The sequence below is a fragment of the Macaca mulatta genome, chromosome 6 (assembly GCF_049350105.2).
Source record: "Macaca mulatta isolate MMU2019108-1 chromosome 6, T2T-MMU8v2.0, whole genome shotgun sequence".
NCBI classification, from domain to species: domain Eukaryota; kingdom Metazoa; phylum Chordata; class Mammalia; order Primates; family Cercopithecidae; genus Macaca; species Macaca mulatta.
Window position 1 is genome coordinate 153,810,133 of NC_133411.1, and position 22,653 is coordinate 153,832,785.

Genomic DNA, 22,653 nt, shown 5'->3' on the forward strand with positions numbered 1-22,653 from the left:
CTACCTACAAACAACACCTAGAAGCCAGTGAATGTAAAGTGTAAAGGCTTCCAGGTAATAATATCTCCCATTGAACAAAGATAACATTCTAATTTTAGTAGAGAATGAGGGTCAAAGAAATAGTTTTTACCATGGTCGGAGCCATGTCCACCATGCTTATAATTCATTTTAATTATTTTAATCTTTTCTCTGGTTAACAGTCACTCAACCATTTTCAGATGCATTGAGATACCATAGACTCTTAGACCATCAGTTCTGAAAACAGCATAAGGGGTTATATAGTTTCATTCCCTCACTGTTCCCGGTAATAAAATAGGCCAGAGGGTGACAGCTGGGAGAAGCTGCAAAGAATACTGAACTTCAACAAAAGACTGTTTTCAAGTTCTCATTCTCTGATCCAGATGCCAAACTATGGCCCAAGAGACAAATCTAGTCCAATTCATGTTACTGTAAATAAAATCTTATTGGGGTACAGCTATACCCATTCATGTACATGTATCTATTATTACTTTCTAGCTATAATGACGGATTTGAATAGTTGCAACAGAATATATATCCTACAAAACCAAACATATTTACTCTCTGGCCCTTTACAGCAGAAATTTGTAAAAACAATCCTCTAATCTAGTACTAGTAGCTGGTATCTTCCATCTTCTTTTCCTCTAACTTCTCTCTCTTCCTCTAACTTCTCTCTCTTCCTCTTAGATACTGGACATTAAATGCTGCACATCACACAGTGGGCTAAGTGCCCCACTTGCATAGTCTTGCTAAATCCTCACAAACCCCTGGGATAGAAGAGGCAGTATGCATTGTTGATAGAGTTAATTCTAGATGTTATGTGTTTTGTTTCCTGATTGCATCAGCAACCAGAGCCAATATCTTCTTGTAGTTATTTAAACTCTCTGCACGTCCTTCATTGATTTTCATCATCAACATCCTTAAGAAGTAAATCCTCTTATTAGCTCAAACTTCATAGCTGAGAAAATTGAGGCTTATAGAGGTTCATGTTCAGAGTCAGCATTTGAACTCAAGGCAGTCTAGCTTCAGAGCAAAAGCTCTTAATATTATACTGTCATTGTGAAGTTAAAATGATACAGTAGACATTAAATGCCATTTGAAAAAAGTAACACAATGTGAATATTAAGCACACACTGTGGTCATTTGTACACAATTATTATTTTCTACACTATACAGTCAAGGAAGTCTTACATCTTGGGATTTATTTCAAATAAAATTAACTAGTGATCATAGTTCCTCAATATAAAGTATTGATGATAGTAATAATTACACTTATTTGCCTACAGATTATACTCTTATTGTTGACCTAATCTGGTGATGGAATTTTCAAATTAGTTTGCTACCTGCATCTCTTTTGCTCTGCCATGAGCCCCGTCCCTGACTTGGATTTATCTCACTGAGTATAAAAAATCATCTTGCTTATATTGCTTTAAATTGCATCTTTACTGGAGCCTTTGCACAGTATTTGGATAACACTAATTGGAACAATTATTTATAATAAGGATGCATGTGGAGAAGCCACTCGATGTGTTTACCTGTCTGAAAATAATTATGCTATTCGCATTCCCTTAGACTACAATTTGTGAATAATACGTGTCTGGGTTTTGTTGATACCCTCTTTTTGCTAAATAAATCATAGTATTTTGGGTTGGGAATTATGGTTTACACTGGAAGTAAATAATGTGACACTTTGATCAGCCTCTTTCCTCCTGGCTGGCTAGGAGTAGCTCTCCTTAATTGCAGTGTGCTTGCACACCTGAGGTGGAGCCTACATAACTGTTGCCTTCTGCCAGCAATCATCACTGGGATTTAAAATGGAAAAGAGCCATACCAAGCCTAATCATTTCATCTGTCCACTTGCTAAAACAAGATATTTCTGGAGGTCAATCTTCTGTTCTTCCAGAACAAAGGAAGGCACCAATTCAGTGGGAAAACAAACTTGCTGAATATGAAGACAACCACCAAAGTGAATACATTTTATACTTTTCAACTTACTGCCTTGGGTCAAGGAGACATAACTCGAGATTGAATCACCATTATACCAAACATTTTATTAAACAAAAAAGAATGCAGAATTTATCTAAACAAAAAATGTTCACCTAACCTTATACTTGCATGTCTTAGTATTCAGCAAAACATATAAAAGTATTTCCACGCAGATTTATGGAGCTCTTTCCTTACATATCTATTTCCTCTTTGGAGCTTCAGCCCCACTTAAATTTTATCTCTTTGTCCTTAATTAAGCAAAATATCCATTTTGTTGTTTAGATTTCCCCTCCCTATAGAAGATTTGGGAAAGTATTTCTAAGCAGATATCTGGGGTGATTGAAGACCTCCCTTTGTTAACCTTCTTTCAGAGAATTCTCATTATATATTTTTGATACAAAATAGTTATACATATTTATGTGGTACATGTGATATTTTGATACAAGGATACAATGTATATTAATCAAATCAGGAAAATTAGAATATCTAGCACCTCAAACAATGGTCATTTCATTGTGTTGAGAACATTTGAGGGCTTCTCTTCTAGCTATTTTTAAATATGTAATCAATTATAGTTAACTATAATCCTCCTACTGTGCTATTGAACACTAGAACTTAATCTTCTAAGCATATTTTTTTACTTACTAACCAATTTTGTTTTAACCCCCTTTTGTCTCTGTCCTTCTCAACCTCCAGTAACAATCATTCTATTCCCTGCATCCATGAGATCATTTTTTTTTTTTGCTCTTGCATAAGAATGAGAACATGTAACATTTCTTTTTCTGTACCTATCTTATTTCAGGTAACATAATGCCTTCCAGTTCTATGCATGTTGCTACATTCTATGCATGTTGCTACAAATGATAGGATTTCATTCTTTTTATGGTCAAATAGTATATAGAAATGATTTATCTCTGTAGTTGAGAATTTTTATCATGAAAGCGTGTTTTATCCAATTATTTTTCTGCATCTATTAACAAAATCATGTGATTTTCATCCTTCATTCTGTTAACATGGTGGTTTGTGCATTAATTGATTTGCATATGTTGAATTATCCTTGGTTATGCAGTTTTTTCAGCACCATTTATTGAAGAGATTGTCTTTTCTCCAATGTATGTTCTTGGCACCTGTGATAAAAATGAGTCGGTCTCAATTTTGTTGGTTTCTGCTCTGATCTTTAGTATTTATTTTCTTCTATGAATTTTGGGTTTGGTTTGTTCTTGCTGTTCTTGTTCCTGGAGTGCATCATTAAGTTGTTTATTTAAAATGTTTCTAGTTTTTGATATAGGCATTTTTTACTATGAACCTGCTTCTTTCTTAATACTGTTTTTGCTCTGTACCGTAGGTTTTGATATGTTGTGATTCTATTTTCATTTTTTTCAATAAATCTTTTTAATTTTATTTTTAACTTTTTTTCTTCACCATTGGTTGTTTAGGAACCTGTTGTTTAATTTCTAGGTACTTATATAGTTTTTAATGTTTCTCTTGTTGTTGGTCTAGTTTTATTTCATTGTGTTCCAACCACATACTTAATATGATTTCAATTTGCTAATTTTCTTGAAGACTGTTTTGTGTCCTAACATATGGTCAGTCATAGATAATGTTCTATGTACTGAAGAAAAGAATGTGTATTCTGCAGCTGTTGGGTGAATGAAACATTCTGTAAATGTTTCTCAGGTCCATTTGGTCCATGGTGCCATTTAAATCTGATATTTCTTTGGTGATTTTCTGTTTAAATAATCTGTCTGATGCTGAGAGTGTGGTGTTGAAATCTCCTATTAGTAGTGTATTGGAATCTAGCTCTCCCTTTGCATCTAATATTTGCTTTATATATCTGGGTGCTTCGGTGTTTGGTACATGTATGTCTATAACTGTTATATTCTCTTGCTAAATTGATCCCTTTATATAATGCCCTTCTTTGTCTCTGTCAGCTTTTAACTTGAAGAGCAATAAAAAAGATCAACAAAACAAAGCTGGTTTATTGAACAGATAATTAAAATCAACAAAGCATTAGCTAGACAAACTAAGAATAAAATATACAGAAGAGCCAAATAAATGAAATCAGAAAGAAAAAAAGGAGATGTTAAAATGGATACCACAGAAATACAAAGAATCGTTGCAGACTACTGTGAGCAACTATACACGAACAGATTCGAAAACCTGCAGGAAATAGAGAAATTCCTTATACAACTTAAAGTCTCTTCCTGTGGAACAACACCCACCCCTAATATCCCAAGTATGGGTTCGGTTTCCCTACTTTTCATTGCCATCACTCTGTAGACTCCCTTATGAAAGTACTGTTCACACAGTGACTAATTATCTCATTGTTGTTTTCTCCACTCACTGACAGTAAAGGTCGGTATTATCTTTCCTATTCATCATAGTGGTAGGCACAGAGAATAAACCTAAATAAGTAAATATTAAATATTGAACAAATCAGTGAAGAACTATCTAGGAAAAAAGAACCTAAACTAGCAATGTATAAACAGTGGCATTTTACAGAACTCACATTTGTGATATTCTTTTAAAAATATACAAATTATGTTCGCAGCATTTTCATTCTATGAAGTGCTAGCGTATTCTATCCCCACTGTAAAATCTGGAAATAGAGTCATACATAGCATCTACATTGTCAGATATGACAAACCTCAGATTGGAAACATCTTTTGATTCTAAATCCAGGTATATTAGTCATCTTAAGTAAAACTATCCATACCAAATGATTTGAAGGTGTTATGGCTTTACACAATAAAGATTTATTTCTTATTAATGTTACATAGTACAATGTATACTGGAGGAGGCGGGGAAGACCTCTGCTACACACAGTCTTCAGGGACCTAGACTCTTTTCATGGTGTGGCTCTGTCAACTTCAACAAATGCCTTCAGGAATTTAACATCATATGGTGTCATCCATGTGACAGAATAAGGGAAGAGGGAGAGATCAAACAGAAAGCAAACTGATTATAGCTCATAGACCAAACAGTAAGGTATCTCTTTCATTTACATTACATTAATGAGAGTTAGTCATATGATCTCCTAGATGCAAGGCTGACCGGAAATGAGAATTAGTTATGTGCTCAGGAAGAAGAAGTGGGTGTTCTGGGCATCTACTCAGTCTCTGCCAAAACATTTACATTAGTGACCAAGTTCATGTATTTATTCATACATGTGAATTATAGAGAAATAGTAATAAATAAAAAATAGTTTCAAACATTTTAAAGCTTATATTCTAATGAGAGTACTCAGATTTTTAAAAACTAAATACGTCTTTCTGTAGACAAAAGTAAAATGGAATATAAGGAAGGAGGTATTATTTGTATGGGATAGTCCTGGAAAATATCTCTGTTAAGATGATATTTGCAAATAGAGCTGAAGGGTGTGAAGTAACAGGCCATGTTGATATCCAGGAGGTGAGCAGCCCAGCAAAGAATAGCAACTGCAACGCCCTCCTGGAGCTTGGTGTCTTGCAAGATAGGCAAGGGGGCTGTTCTGGCTGGTGTAGAGTGCAAGAGAAAAGAGTAGTTGAGATGGCATCAGTGAAACAGTTGGGCAGCCGATCAGGGAAGGCCTTCTCGGCCATTTTAAGAACTGAGGTGGAAAGATGTTGGAGGAGTAAAACGTTTTCTTAGTGTCACACTGCCTGTTGTTTGAGAAGAGATTGGACAGGCAAGGCAAAGCTAGAAGAGCAGAATAGTTAGGCAGCTATATCACAGCCTAGTCATTTTGAACCATAGTGAATTATAATGTTTTGTCTATTTACTTTTTAAATATTGAGATATAATTTATGTAAAGTAGTATTCACTCTTTTGAGTAGAGTTCTATTAGTTTGGACAAGCACATGCAGGCACGTAACCACCACTGCCATCATGATACAGAACAGAGCCCTCACTCTCCCAAATTTTCTCACTCTGCCCTTTGTTGTAAACTCCACCCTATCCCCATGGCTTAGCAACCACTGATCTATTTTCTGTTTCTATAGTATTTCCTTTTCCAGGACCACAGAGTAGGTAGCTTTTTGAGTCTGGCTTCTTTCACACAGAATTATGCATTTAGAATTCAAGCATTTCGTTTTGTGTTTTGGTAGTTTCTTTTCATTGCTAAGAGGTATGCTGTTGAATGCATACCAGAGTTTCTTAATCCATTCACTAGAATTTATGCTTTATCCTGTCATTCAGCACTTTACAAATAAAGCCTCTAAAAACATTTGTGTCTGTGTATGTGTGTGTGTGTGTGTGTGTGTGTGTGTGTGTGTGTGAATGTAAGTTTTCATTTGTCTTGGGTAAATCTCAAGAACGGGGCATTTTACTTTATTTATTTATTTATTTATTTATTTTTTTTTTTTTTTTTTTTTTTTTTTATTGAGACGTGGCCTCTCTCTTCACCCAGGCTGGAGTCCAGTGGTGGATCTAGAGCCTTGAATTCCTGGGCTCAGACAATCCTCCCACGTCAGCCTCCTCAGTAGCTGGGACTACCAACATGTGCCACTATACCCAGCTGATTTTTTTTTTCTTTTTTTTTAGTGGAGATAGGGTTTCTCCATAATGCCCAGGCTGGCCTTGGGCTCAAGTGATCTTCCTGCCTTGGGCTCAAGTGATCTGACCTTGGGCTTAAGTGATCTGCTCAAGTGATCTCCCAAGTATTTTACTTTTAAAACTCTAATAAAATTAGACATTAAACTGTAAAGGGAAAGTCATTATTAATTAATTTAGCACATACAAAGGATATATCATATACAAGGCGTTAAAGCTACCACAATGAACAAATCAGGCAAGGTCCCCTTCTCTGTGAAATGTGAAGACATGCACAACCTATATATTCCAGGAACTGCCCTAGGCACTGGGAATAAAGCAAATGACAAAATAGAATTATATCTTCTTATGAAATAAGTGAACTAATAATCAAGAAAATATCAAGCCCTGGTAAAATAAAATGGGTGTATTGAAAGAGGTCGACTCTGGAGACAGTGATCAGTGGAGATTTCTCTGAGAAAGGTATATTTAAACTGATACTAGAAAGTTAAGAAAGAGACACCTATTCTAATATCTGGAATAAGGGCATTTAGGACAGTGGAACAGCTAAGATAGAGGTTTTAATGCAGGAACTGGCAATACGTGTTCAATGAAATTGAGTAACTTATAGTTATTGAGCAACTATATGCCAGTCAATATGCCAGGTTATTAACTTATGTTCCAAGTTATTACTTATTTTTTATTTGATTAGAATACCTGAATTCCCAGTAAAATTGTTGACCTGTAAAATATTAAGTAATAATTAGACATTATTAGGAAGATTTCTCCATGTATCGAATCTGTCTAAGTATCAACTTCATGACATCATAGTGGTCACCACTGCTCTCCTAAACTAGAAATAAATTAAAGCCAAACAAGTAAGTAGGAGTGATCTCACTACATGGCTGTCTGCACATACAGTGGGTGTAATTTAACAGTGATGTCTCAGTGCCTTTTAAAATGGCATCTCACTTCCTTAAAAAAATGGAATAGATAGCAAGCCAGAGATCTCAGGCAGTATGTCAAGATACTTTATAGAGCCAAAGAAAGCTATAAAACAAAGCAAAGCAACAACCAAAAATTCACTGACAACTAAAAGAAATGAGCTGCTTCAAGTTGCTTTTTTTTCCTGGGGCTATGATTCAGTATCCTTCCCAAATGTATATTTTTTCTTAGTTATTAAAGTCTCATGGAGAGATGCATGACATTTTCATTTGAGCACCATTTTATAACAACCTTTCTGATCTTCCACTGTGCCTTATATGTGCTTTATATAGATGTGGCAATTACGGATTTACAATAGTAGGTTAGAAAACTCCAGATAAATGACAATCAACTTTGGATGAATCACATTATTCACGTGCTTGGAAATATAGGTGACCACAGCTAAAAACATTGAATCTAAATTTCACCATGCATCTTTTACCATCTTAACTACAGTGTTATATGAATGCAAATTCTCTTTGACACATTGATACTTCAGAGTTGGGACTAACCTATAAATAGGGTAATCAAATAAATATAGGGGTAGGACTTAGTCCAAGGAATACGCTGGAATGTATGGATGTTGTTAGGCTTTAGAGACTGAAATATATACACCTTAGGGGTGGGAAGATTTACTGAGATTGAGAGATGGGGCTTTTGACAACTAACTAAGATTATAATAGCATGCTTAATATTACTAATTGTAATAACATGTTTAGTATTACTAATTATTAAGCATGTAAAGGGAGGATGTAGAAATGGATGGAAGGGCCTCTGGTCAAATGAGGTAGATTGAATGTACATGTTAATGCCTGTTACCTCTCAAAAACACCAGTAGAAGAAAAAAATGACAGTGGAAGAAATAAAGATGTGAGTCTACAAAGAAAAGGAAAGAGTGACAGACAAGAGGATTTGGGATGAAAGGTGTCAACAGCATTCAAAAGAAGGAAGTGGATGGAAGGATAGCAACAAACTAGCAGAGCAAAACAAGATAAATTCTACCTACTTAAAGTGCAGCAGCCAGTGGGAAACAAGCCGGGGTCTGCCATATAAACAGAAAGGTTTAGGAGTTGGAGGTGTTGTGTAGTTCCATAAGGAAGTGAAGAGAGGAGAGGCTAAATTGAGAAAACCATATAACAATATATAATGCTGTTGCCCCTGCCCGCCTGAACCTAGAGCTCCTCCATTACCCCTTAACACACCTTGATCACTTAGTGTTCACCCTCAGAAGCTGAAAGGTTCAGTTGCTGGGGAAATTGAGCTGGAGAGCCTCTAGACTCATATCAAATCATATGACTACATCTTTCTGTTATATTTATTTACTTAGGGCTGTTTTTATGACTGTTGATTATAATGCTACATAGATGAACCATACATATTTTTCTCAGTGTATAATTATGAATATAAATATCCTAAAGCTTGAAAGATTAGATTATAATTTAGTCCTGTGGGCATATTTTCTCTGAAGTAAATATTAGAGATCATTTCCCTTTTCTCAGTTTTATCCAACATAAGCATTCATCTCTTGGGGTTGTCACTAAATGAGAAATTGTCAACAAATGTAGGTAAAGTATATAGCAAATTCTACATAACCACTTTTCTCCATTCTCTTTTTCCAAATCATTTTCCTTCTTTCACATAATGAACATCTCTTTAAAAATATACCCAACATCGATTTCCCCATTTATATAGTATTAGAACCTTACTTTTCCTAAGGATAATTCTCTACTTGTTACTCCTTATGGTTTGGAAATAGTTGGCCTAATTACACCACTTCCAATAAGTACAGATAAAAATCTAAATCTAGCTAATCCATTTCCATGGACACAGCAAATACTTATTAACTTCCATGTAACACAAGCTAATCAGAATCAATATGTGACATTTACAGGAACTATTGAAAAAGAAAAGCTCCTTCCAGAGGGATTGCTAGACAGTGAGAGGCAAGCCCTGAGCCATTGGTTACCAACCTGACTAGGGAGACTGCATGAAATGAAAGCTCAAACAGAGGGCAGCAGAGCTGGAAAATGGAGCCTCACTGAATTCAGACAATAGTATGTAACACCTCGACTCAGCTATGCCTGCATTTTTTAATTATGTTAGCCAATAAATTCCCACCCACCTCTTTCTGCATTTCTTTTCCCTAAGTTAGGTTTAACTGATGCTCTGGGACTTCCAAATATGAGAATATACCCCAATCATATCTGTTTATCCAACCCACCCTTTCAAGATATACTTCTCTTTTAAATCTCTCTACTGATCATGACTTTGCACATTCATCCCTGTCCTTTAACTTTTTTCTTTTTTTTCCGGGTTCTATATTTTATTTAGAAATTTTATCATTTTAAAACATTTCCACAGAACTGTTGGATGTTATCAATAAGGATAAGGAAAATGACTTGTTCTCTAACAAATCTTAGATGTATGATTTGGGAAAAATTCTTAATCACTCCTAATTAAATTCTTGCTTTAATCATTATAATAAAAATTATCTTGTCAAGGTCACTGATATTGTCCATATTGCTATAATCAGTGCTCAATTCTAAGTCCTTCCCTTATGTGACTTACCAGCAACATTTGAGAAACCTGTTCAGCTTCTCCTTATTGAGAGGCCTTCTTCACTTGGAATCCAGGACTCCACCATCACGTGTTTTCCTTCTGCCTCACTGGCTGCTGCATTTCAGTTTCTTTGCTACTAACTCCTTATCTTCTGGCTATAAATGTTGAACAGTCAGTTCCTAGACTGCTTGTCCATCCTCATTTATTTTATTTAATGCCAAGCCCATATTCTTTCTGTCCTCTAAACCCAGTCTGTATTGGACTGCCTACTTAACATTCCTTGAATATCTAATAGACTTCTCAAATTTAACCTCTTTAAAAATGAACTTCTGGCTGTCCCATCACACCTGTAGCACCCAAATCTCCCCCATTTTCAATAATAGCAAGTATACTCTTCCAGATGTTCAGCAAAAATGCTGAGACTCATCCATTACTCCATTTTCTCTCACGTAGGGATGCTCCTGCCTCAGGGTACTTGTACTTGCTTTTCCACTGCCTGGAATGCAGTATCCTCAGATACCTACATACTTTACTTTTCAAGTAGTTTAAGTCTTTGTTCAAATGTTAGCTTCTCCATATGGACTTTCTTAATCATGATATTTAAAATATGCAGTCTCTGGAGCCAGGTAGCCAATATTTGAATCACGGTCTGGCCACTCCTTAGTTGACTCTCACTAACAGGTTATTTAACACATCAAATAAGGTCAATAATTCTACTTGTCTCATGGTGTTTTTATGAAAAACTAAATGAATTAACAGTTGTATAGTGTTTAGAATCTCACTTATTTTTATAGTCATTATTAACTACTGAAAGTTAACAGAAAAGTGAAGGTAGTAGAAAATAAAACAAAGTTTCCAGTAATGTACACACCAATGTGCATTGTGAAGCAAAAATTATTTACAAACCATAAGGCCACCACACACATTGGCTCTGGCAGTAAGAAAAAGTTCTGATTGATCAATAAAGCATTTGTTTTTCTCGTCAATTCAGTGAGCTAGTTGTGCTCCCACAGGAATGGGATAGTATCAAAATTATCTTATGATATGATATGCAGCAAAGTTGACAACAGGTTCCTTCTCATCTTCCAGAAATAGATACTACAATTATGGAAATCTATAAGATAAAAGTGGGCCACTCGATTCTCAAGTTATTTATTTAAAATAGTTTCTTATCTGTTACCTGTTTCATAATGCAATATACCATTCTACTTCTCACCAACATAGAAACTGTGTCTTTACAACTCTAAAGCAGTAAAAGAAAAAAGAAACAAAGTCACATGTTTATAATCCAGATTGATTAAATAAGCTATTTTATCTTTATTTTCATTTTTGCCATTATCAAAACAATAAAAAGGATAAAGGAAGAAACATATCTCAAAATGACTCTTAATTTCCCTTTTGTTGTTTTTAAAAATAATTTAAACCGTCAATATATATACACACATACACAAACAAAGCCCCACCTTTGTGTGAAAATATGCTGCCTGAGAGTATCATGCCTAAGTAGTCCACATGGATTAAAACTGAATTATGTCTTACTCAGGAAGTTGAGGCCAAAGGATTACTTGAGGTCAGAAGTTGAAGACCAGACTAGGCAACATGGCGAGACCCTGTCTCTAAAAATTAACTTTAAAAAATTAGCTAGGTATACTAACACATGCCTGTAGTCTTACTAATAAGGAGGCTGAGATGTGAGGATTGCTTGAACCAAGGAGTTGGAGGAGGCAGTGAGCTGTGATTGGTCTACTGCACTCCAGCAGGAGTGGCAGAGTGAGAGGCCATCTCTAAAAACAAACAAATAAAAACCTGAATTGTGTCAATTGAATTGTATGGTCATGTTAGTATTTATTAACAAATAAGAACTATGAATGAGTATTAAAATACAGTATTTTTAATAAGTATTTTATTATTTATTGATCTAAAAGAAAGTAAGGACAGTTATGATGAAAAATAAAATTTACGTGAGAGCAAAAACCAGTTTTGTGATTTTTATGTTGAACACAGTGGAAGAATGGAGCCATCTGAAAAGAGCAGAGACCACTCCAATTGCAAGCCTGGATCATTTATAATGTCAATCTATTTTATTTAGAATAAATATATAGTGTCACAATGAGGAGAAATCAGTGGTTTCTCTAGGATCTTTTTGAACCAGATAGGCCGTGTCTTGCTACTAAATTGGTTGTTTACCTGGGAACTGTCTCACAAATTTCAAAACCATTTACCTCCTTACAACTATCAGAGAATTGGAGACATCAGCAAGATGACAGAAGAGGAGGCTCAGGACTCTCTCTCCACCTACAGATGAACCAAATAAACAACTACGTACAGATCAATTCCCTCCGGGAAAAATTCAGAAACTAGTTAAGAGACTCCTGTATACCAAATAACTGAGAAAATTTCCATTTAAAAATGGGTAAGAAAAGCTGAGACCTACTTTGGCTGTAAACTCTGTTTCCAACACAGCACCAGGTAAATGGGAGAGAACCCTCCTCTCTGTTTTTCCCTAAGGAGCAAAGGGTTTGGACTACACATCTAATGTACCAACTTTGACAGCTGCTACCCAATAGACTGACTCTTAACTTTCTTATCTCTAGAAGCTGACAAAGACCAGTAGGCAATAGTATTCTGGGACCACAGAAGGGAAAATAAGATGGTTTTAAAACAGGCACAGGTGCACTTAACACACCTATTCTTTCTTGCTTAGTGCAGTCAGAAAGCAATAAACCCCAGCATCCAGCTTCTCCCAGGAAGGAGTTATACTGCATGTCTAACCTCTCAACTTTTTCAGATGCTGCCTGAGAGTCTAGTCTAACTAGTCCACATCTGGAAGCTAAAGGGGCAGGCAGTCACTAGTTTTCTGAGAACTTGAATGGACATGTGGACACTTTCCAAGACTGCTCTGTTAGGTTTGCTCCATTGAAAAAAAAAATAAGCCTTTCATCTTCATGTTGGAAATTGATCTATACAATTAGTTCCTTGACTTTTCCAGCTGCTGTCTGAGGGTCTGGCTACTAAATTTCCAGAGCTAATAGGGCCTTGGGATTCACTAATCCCCCAGGGTCTGTAGAAAACAAAGTGACATTTTAAATGGCCCTATAGGTGCTTTCTGCAACTCTTCTCTCTGCCTTACACCAGTTGTAAAACTAAGCTCCTAGTTGGGAGAAGTTAGACTACACATCTGGAGCCTTGTCTTTTCCAGCTGCTACCTGAAGATCCAACTTGTAACTTGCCTATTTCTTGGAGCTGATGGAGAAAGCAATCAGTAGTTCCCTGGGAATTTATGGTCATGTGGGTACTTCCCATTGCTCCTCCTCCTGGCTCCTTTCAGTGAAAAAATCAGCGTTTCCACAGAAGGAGTCTGACTACCCCTTTAGCTCCACAACTTTTCTGCTTGCTACCTGAGGAACTGGCCTCTAACCCACTTGTATCTGAAAGTTAATGAGGCCTGGCGTTCTCCAGACCCCTTGAGGGTGACAGAGAACAAAGCAACATTTTGAAAGAGCAAAAAGTCTGAATGATTGTACGAGCGTTTGACATAGCTTACCTCCTGGCTCAGTTAAGAGATAGTGGGTGACAAGCTCCAGCTTCCAGCTTCTACCTGAAAAGAGAAAAATTGAATCACATATCTAGTACTGAACTTTTCCAGTGGTTAATAAGTGGAGTGGATCCTATCTCATCTGTTTCAGGGCACTGACAGGACTTGGCATACTCTAGTTTCTTAGAGGTCACTAGGAAGAAAAATAGCAGCTGGACAAGCACAGAGGTTTGAAAGGCACCAGAATCTCTCATGAGACTGATTGGCAAGCATCATTTCCTATATCAGAAAAGCATGTGAATATTGGGAGAAGTGGATGTTTCATCTAATGCACAGAAACCAACACAGAGAGTCAAAGAAAAGAAAGAAACATGAAAATATGTTCCAAATAAAATAATAGAATAAATCTTCCAAAACAAATACTAATCAAATGGAGGTATTTGATGTATCCAACAGATAACTCAAAATAATAGTTATAAAAATGCTTATGAAGTTCAGGAGAGCAGTGAATAAAGTAAAATTTTTAACAAAGTGATAGAAAATATTAGAAGTGCCAAGCAAAAAATATAGAGCTATAGAGTATCAACTAAACTGAAAAATTAAACAGAGTATTTCATCAGTAGATTAGATCAAGCAAAAGAAAGAATCACTGAACTTGAAGATGGGTCATTAGAAACCATCCAATCAGAGGAGCTAAAATAAAAGGAATGAAAAGGATAGCTTTTAGGGAAATATGGAAAATTACTAAGAGGACAAAAATATTCATTATAAAAGTCAAAAAGAGATGACAGAGAAAAGAGGATAGACAAGTTGATTTAAAAAAAAAGACTCAAAACTTCCCTAATCTGAGGAAAGAAATAGACATCCAGATTTAAGAACCTCAAAGGACACTAAATACGATGAATCCAAAGAGATCTACACCAAGACATATTATAATCAAATTGTCAAAAGTGCACTGGAGATGATGGTAACCTCTTGTGAATAAACACACTCTTGAACAATCCATGGGTCAAAGATCAAATCAAAATGGAATTTTAAAAATATCTCGAGATAAATAAAAATGAAAACAAAACATGCCAAAATGTATAGAATGTAGCAAAAGGAGTACTAGGAGGGAGGTTTATATTAAAAAAAGAAAATATATCAAATAAACATTCTAACATTATACCTAAACTAAATATAAAAATAAGCACAATCTAAGCCCAAAGTTAGCAGAAGAAAAGAAATGATAAAAATTGGAGCAGAAATAAATTTAAAAAATAGAAAAACAATATAAAAAATCAACAAAACTAAGAGTTACCTTCTTACACAGATAAATAAAACTTATCAACCCTTTGCTAGACTAAGATAAAATAGAGAAGAGGCAAATAAAGAAAATTAGAAATAAAATGAGAAGCATTACAGCTGGTGCTTCAGAATAAAATGGATCAAAAGGGACGATTATGCACAATCATATGATGACAAATTGAATTACACTGAAGAAGAGGGTAAAAAACCTCAGTTATCGTGATTTCACAATTAAATTTTTACTAAACAGTTAAGAATAATTAATAGCAATTCTTCTCAAACTCTTCCAAAAAAATAGAAAAAAGAAGAAACACTCCTAAACTGATTTTATGAGGCCAGCATCACACAGACACCAAGACCAGAAAGAAAAGAAAAAATAAAACAAGCATTCACACAAGAAAAGAATACAGGCAAATACCTCTGATGAATATAAATGTAAAAATCCTCAATAAAATAACAGCAAAATTAATTCAACAGCATATTAAAACAACTGTACACCATGATCAAGTGGGATTTATTCCTAGAATGTAAGATAGTTCAACATTTTCAAATTTATTAATGTGATACAATGTATTAACAGAATAAAAGGTAAAAATCATATGAACATCTCAATAAATGTGGAAGGAACGTTAGAGTTGCACATCTATTCATGACAAAATCTCTCAATAAAATATGTATAGAAGGAACTTATCTCAACACAGTAAAAATCATTTTTGACAACCTTACAACTCATGTCATAATCAATAATAAAAATCCGAAAGCGCCGGGCGCGGTGGCTCAAGCCTGTAATCCCAGCACTTTGGGAGGCCGAGACGGGTGGATCACGAAGTCAGGAGATCGAGACCATCCTGGCTAACACGGTGAAACCCCGTCTCTACTAAAAAAAAATACAAAAAACTAGCCGGGCGAGGTGGCGGGCGCCTGTAGTCCCAGCTATTCCGGAGGCTGAGGCAGGAGAATGGCGTGAACCCGGGAGGCGGAGCTTGCAGTGAGCTGAGATCCGGCCACTGTACTCCAGCCTGGGCGACAGAGCGAGACTCCGTCTCAAAAAAAAAAAAAAAAAAAAAAAAAAAAAAAAAATCCGAAAGCTTCTAATTTATTTATTTATTTTTTAATTTATTTATTATTATTATACTTTAAGTTGTAGGGTACATGTGCATAACGTGCAGGTTTGTTACATATGTATACTCTTGCCATGTTGGTGTGCTGCACCTATCAACTCGTCATTTACATCAGGTATAACTCCCAATGCAATCCCTCCCCCCTCCCCCCTCCCCATGATAGGCCCCGGTGTGTGATGTTCCCCTTCCTGAGTCCAAGTGATCTCATTGTTCAGTTCCCACCTATGAGTGAGAACATGCGGTGTTTGGTTTTCTGTTCTTGTGATAGTTTGCTAAGAATGATGGTTTCCAGCTGCATCCATGTCCCTACAAAGGACACAAACTCATCCTTTTTTATGGCTGCATAGTATTCCATGGTGTATATGTGCCACATTTTCTTAATCCACTCTGTCACTGATGGACATTTGGGTTGATTCCAAGTCTTTGCTATTGTGAATAGTGCTGCAATAAACATACGTGTGCATGTGTCTTTATAGCAGCATAATTTATAATCCTTTGGGTATATACCCAGTAATGGGATGGCTGGGTCGTATGGTACATCTAGTTCTAGATCCTTGAGGAATCGCCATACTGTTTTCCATAATGGTTGAACTAGTTTACAATCCCACCAACAGTGTAAAAGTGTTCCTATTTCTCCACATCCTCTCCAGCACCTGTTGTTTCCTGACTTTTTAATCATCGCCATTCTAACTGGTGTGAGATGGTATCTCATTGTGGTTTTGATTTGCATTTCTCTGATGGCCAGCGATGATGAGCATTTTTTCATGTGTCTGTTGGCTGTATGAATGTCTTCTTTTGAGAAATGTCTGTTCATATCCTTTGCCCACTTTTTGATGGGGTTGTTTGTTTTTTTCTTGTAAATTTGTTTGAGTTCTTTGTAGGTTCTGGATATTAGCCCTTTGTCAGATGAGTAGATTGCAAAAATTTTCTCCCATTCTGTAGGTTGCCTGTTCACTCTGATGGTAGTTTCTTTTCCTGTGCAGAAGCTCTTTAGTTTAATGAGATCCCATTTGTCAATTTTGGCTTTGGATGCCGTTGCTTTTGGTGTTTTAGACATGAAGTCTTTGCCCAAGCCTATGTCCTGAATGGTACTACCTAGGTTTTCCTCTAGGATTTTTATGGTATTAGGTCTAACATTTAAGTCTCTAATCCAGCTTGAATTAATTTTCGTATAAGGAGTAAGGAAAGGATCCAGTTTCAGCTTTCTACTTATGGCTAACCAATTTTCCCAGCACCATTTATTAAATAGGGAATCCTTTCCCCATTTCTTGTTTCTCTCAGGTTTGTCAAAGATCAGATGGCTGTAGATGTGTGGTATTATTTCTGAGGACTCTGTTCTGTTCCATTGGTCTATATCTCTGTTTTGGTACCAGTACCATGCTGTTTTGGTTACTGTAGCCTTGAAGTATAGTTTGAAGTCAGGTAGCGTGATGCCTCCAGCTTTGTTCTTTTGACTTAGGATTGTCTTGGAGATGCAGGCTCTTTTTTGGTTCCATATGAACTTTAAAGCAGTTTTTTCCAATTCTGTGAAGAAACTCATTGGTAGCTTGATGGGGATGGCATTGAATCTATAAATTACCTTGGGCAGTATGGCCATATTCACGATATTGATTCTTCCTATCCATGAGCATGGTATGTTCTTCCATTTGTTTGTGTCCTCTTTGATTTCACTGAGCAGTGGTTTGTAGTTCTCCTTGAAGAGGTCCTTTACATCCCTTGTAAGTTGGATTCCTAGGTATTTTATTCTCTTTGAAGCAATTGTGAATGGAAGTTCATTCCTGATTTGGCTCTCTGTTTGTCTGTTACTGATGTATAAGAATGCTTGTGATTTTTGCACATTAATTTTGTATCCTGAGACTTTGCTGAAGTTGCTTATCAGCTTAAGGAGATTTTGGGCTGAGACAATGGGGTTTTCTAAATATACAATCATGTCATCTGCAAACAGGGACAGTTTGGCTTCTTCTTTTCCTAACTGAATACCCTTGATTTCTTTCTCTTGCCTAATTGCCCTAGCCAGAACTTCCAGCACTATGTTGAATAGGAGTGGTGAGAGAGGGCATCCCTGTCTTGTGCCAGTTTTCAAAGGGAATTTTTCCAGTTTTTGCCCATTCAGTATGATATTGGCTGTGGGTTTGTCATAAATAGCTCTTATTATTTTGAGGTACGTTCCACCAATACCGAATTTATTGAGCGTTTTTAGCATGAAGGGCTGTTGAATTTTGTCAAAAGCCCTTTCTGCATCTATTGAGATAATCATGTGGTTCTTGTCTTTGGTTCTGTTTATATGCTGGATTATGTTTATTGATTTGCGAATGTTGAACCAGCCTTGCATCCCAGGGATGAAGCCCACTTGATCATGGTGGATAAGCTTTTTGATGTGTTGCTGAATCCGGTTTGCCAGTATTTTATTGAGGATTTTTGCATCGATGTTCATCAGGGATATTGGTCTAAAATTCTCTTTTTTTGTTGTGTCTCTGCCAGGCTTTGGTATCAGGATGATGTTGGCCTCATAAAATGAGTTAGGGAGGATTCCCTCTTTTTCTATTGATTGGAATAGTTTCAGAAGGAATGGTACCAACTCCTCCTTGTACCTCTGGTAGAATTCAGCTGTGAATCCATCTGGTCCTGGACTTTTTTTGGTTGGTAGGCTATTAATTATTGCCTCAATTTCAGAGCCTACTATTGGTCTATTCAGGGATTCAACTTCTTCCTGGTTTAGTCTTGGAAGAGTGTAAGTGTCCAGGAAATTATCCATTTCTTCTAGATTTTCCCGTTGATTTGCGTAGAGGTGTTTATAGTATTCTCTGATGGTAGTTTGTATTTCTGTGGGGTCGGTGGTGATATCCCCTTTATCATTTTTAATTGCGTCGATTTGATTCTTCTCTCTTTTCTTCTTTATTAGTCTTGCTAGTGGTCTGTCAATTTTGTTGATCTTTTCAAAAAACCAACTCCTGGATTCATTGATTTTTTGGAGAGTTTTTTGTGTCTCTATCTCCTTCAGTTCTGCTGTGATCTTAGTTATTTCTTGCCTTCTGCTAGCTTTCGAATGTGTTTGCTCTTGCTTCTCTAGTTCTTTTAATTGCGATGTTAGAGTGTCAATTTTAGATCTTTCCAGCTTTCTCTTGTGGACATTTAGTGCTATAAATTTCCCTCTACACACTGCTTTAAATGTGTCCCAGAGATTCTGGTATGTTGTATCTTTGTTCTCATTGGTTTCAAAGAACATCTTTATTTCTGCCTTCATTTCATTATGTACCCAGTAGTCATTCAGGAGCAGGTTGTTCAGTTTCCATGTAGTTGAGTGGTTTTGATTGAGTTTCTTAGTCCTGAGTTCTAGTTTGATTCCACTCTGGTCTGAGAGACAGTTTGTTATAATTTCTGTTCTTGTACATTTGCTGAGGAGTGCTTTACTTCCATTACGTGGTCGATTTTGGAGTAAGTACGATGTGGTGCTGAGAAGAATGTATATTCTGTTGATTTGGGGTGGAGAGTTCTATAGATGTCTATTAGGTCTGCTTGCTGCAGAGATGAGTTCAATTCCTGGATATCCTTGTTACCTTTCTGTCTCGTTGATCTGTCTAATGTTGACAGTGGAGTGTTGAAGTCTCCCATGATTATTGTATGGGAGTCTAAGTCTCTTTGTAAGTCTCTAAGGACTTGCTTTATGAATCTGGGTGCTCCTGTATTGGGTGCATATATATTTAGGATAGTTAGCTCTTCCTGTTGAATTGATCCCTTTACCATTATGTAATGGCCTTCTTTGTCTCTTTTGATCTTTGATGGTTTAAAGTCTGTTTTATCAGAGACTAGTATTGCAACCCCCGCTTTTTTTTGTTCTCCATTTGCTTGGTAAATCTTCCTCCATCCCTTTATTTTGAGCCTATGTATGTCTCTGCGTGTGAGATGGGTCTCCTGAATACAGCAGACTGATGGGTCTTGACTCTTTATCCAGTTTGCCAGTCTGTGTCTTTTAATTGGAGCATTTAGTCCATTTACATTTAAGGTTAAGATTGTTATGTGTGAACTTGATCCTGCCATTATGATATTAACTGGTTATTTTGCGCGTTAGTTGATGCAGTTTCTTCCTAGCCTCGATGGTCTTTACATTTTGGCATGTTTTTGCAATGGCTGGTACCGGTTGTTCCTTTCCATGTTTAGTGCTTCCTTCAGGGTCTCTTGTAAGGCAGGCCTAGTGGTGACAAAATCTCTAAGCATTTGCTTATCTGTAAAGGATTTTATTTCTCCTTCACTTATGAAACTTAGTTTGGCTGGATATGAAATTCTGGGTTTAAAATTATTTTCTTTAAGAATGTTGAATATTGGCCCCCACTCTCTTCTGGCTTGTAGAGTTTCTGCCGAGAGATCTGCTGTTAGTCTGATGGGCTTCCCTTTGTGGGTAACCCGACCTTTCTCTCTGGCTGCCCTTAAGATTTTTTCCTTCATTTCAACTTTGGTGAATCTGGCAATTATGTGTCTTGGAGTTGCTCTTCTCGAGGAGTATCTTTGTGGCGTTCTCTGTATTTCCTGGATTTGAATGTTGGCCTGCCCTACTAGGTTGGGGAAGTTCTCCTGGATGATATCCTGAAGAGTGTTTTCCAACTTGGTTCCATTTTCCCCCTCACTTTCAGGCACCCCAATCAGACGTAGATTTGGTCTTTTTACATAATCCCATACTTCTTGCAGGCTTTGTTCATTTCTTTTTCTTCTTTTTTCTTTTGGTTTCTCTTCTCGCTTTATTTCATTCATTTGATCCTCAATCGCAGATACTCTTTCTTCCAGTTGATCGAGTCTGTTACTGAAGCTTGTGCATTTGTCACGTATTTCTCGTGTCATGGTTTTCATCTCTTTCATTTCGTTTAGGACCTTCTCTGCATTAATTACTCTAGCCATCAATTCTTCCACTTTTTTTTTCAAGATTTTTAGTTTCTTTGCGCCGGGTACGTAATTCCTCCTTTAGCTCTGAGAAATTTGATGGACTGAAGCCTTCTTTTCTCATCTCGTCAAAGTCATTCTCTGTCCAGCTTTGATCCGTTGCTGGCGATGAGCTGCGCTCCTTTGCCGGGGGAGATGCGCTCTTATTTTTTGAATTTCCAGCTTTTCTGCCCTGCTTTTTCCCCATCTTTGTGGTTTTATCTGCCTCTGGTCTTGATGATGGTGATGTACTGATGGGGTTTTGGTGTAGGTGTCCTTCCTGTTTGATAGTTTTCCTTCTAACAGTCAGGACCCTCAGCTGTAGGTCTGTTGGAGATTGCTTGAGGTCCACTCCAGACCCTGTTTGCCTGGGTATCAGCAGCAGAGGCTGCAGATGATAGAATATTTCTGAACAGCGAGTGTACCTGTCTGATTCTTGCTTTGGAAGCTTCCTCTCAGGGGTGTACTCCACCCTGTGAGGTGTGGGGTGTCAGACTGCCCCTAGTGGGGGATGTCTCCCAGTTAGGCTACTCAGGGGTCAGGGACCCACTTGAGCAGGGAGTCTGTCCCTTCTCAGATCTCAACCTCCGTGTTGGGAGATCCACTGCTCTCTTCAAAGCTGTCAGACAGAGTCGTTTGCGTCTGCAGAGGTTTGGGCTGTGTTTGTTATTGCCCTGTCCCCAGAGGTGGAGTCTACAGAGACAGGCAGGTTTCCTTGAGCTGCTGTGAGCTCCACCCAGTTCAAGCTTCCCAGCAGCTTTGTTTACCTACTTAAGCCTCAGCAATGGCGGGCGCCCCTCCCCCAGCCTCGCTGCTGCCTTGCTGGTAGATCACAGACTGCTGTGCTAGCAATGAGGGAGGCTCCGTGGGTGTGGGACCCTCCCGGCCAGGTGTGGGATATGATCTCCTGGTATGCCTGTTTGCTTAAAGCGCAGTATTGGGGTGGGAGTTACCCGATTTTCCAGGTGTTGTATGTCTCAGTTCCCCTGGCTAGGAAAAGGGATTCCCTTCCCCCTTGCGCTTCCCAGGTGAGGCGATGCCTCGCCCTGCTTCAGCTCTCGCTGGTCGTGCTGCAGCAGCTGACCAGCACCGATCGTCCGGCACTTCCCAGTGAGATGAACCCAGTACCTCAGTTGAAAATGCAGAAATCACCGGTCTTCTGTGTCGCTCGCGCTGGGAGTTGGAGACTGGAGCTGTTCCTATTCGGCCATCTTGCTCCGCCCCCTGAAAGCTTCTAATTTAACATCAGGAAAAAGGGAAGGACATGCACTCTTGCTACTTCTATTCAACACAGTACTGAAAGTATAAGCTGAAACAATTAGGCAAGACAGAGAAACACAGGGTACCTACATTGGAAAGGAAGAAATAAAATTTTTTCTCCTTGCAAATGACATGATTCTATATGTAGAACACCATAAAGACTACACAATAAGCCCACGATTTTTTTTTAAATTCAGTAAAGTTGCAGGATGCTAAATTAGCATATAAAAATCAGTAGTGTTTCTTTCTTTACACCAACAATGAATTTCTGAAAGGGAAATTAAAGAAAAAAAAACATTTACAATAGCACCAAAAGAATAAAATACTTAGGAATAAACATAGCCTAGAATGTGAAATATCTCTATACTAAAACTAGAAAACTTTATGAAATAAATTGAAGACAAAAATACAGTCATTTATCACTTAACAATGGGTATACATTCCGAGAAATGCATAGTTAGGTGACTATATTATTGTGCAAAT

General features: G+C 37.2%; 1 protein-coding gene across 3 annotated transcripts in view; it reads right to left on the reverse strand.

The window, feature by feature from the left end:
• The window catches only part of LOC144341334 (uncharacterized), a 120,451-nt gene extending 98,318 nt beyond the window's left edge, over positions 1-22,133 (reverse strand). For all 3 annotated transcript variants that reach the window (XR_013418201.1, XM_078004485.1, XM_078004486.1), the window contains exons 1-2: positions 22,039-22,133; positions 13,601-13,654 (exon numbers count right to left, since the gene is read on the reverse strand). The gene's annotated coding sequence lies outside the window, so the exon portion shown is untranslated. The remainder of the gene's footprint in view (positions 1-13,600; positions 13,655-22,038) is intronic.
• Between the last annotated feature and the right edge of the window lie 520 nt (positions 22,134-22,653).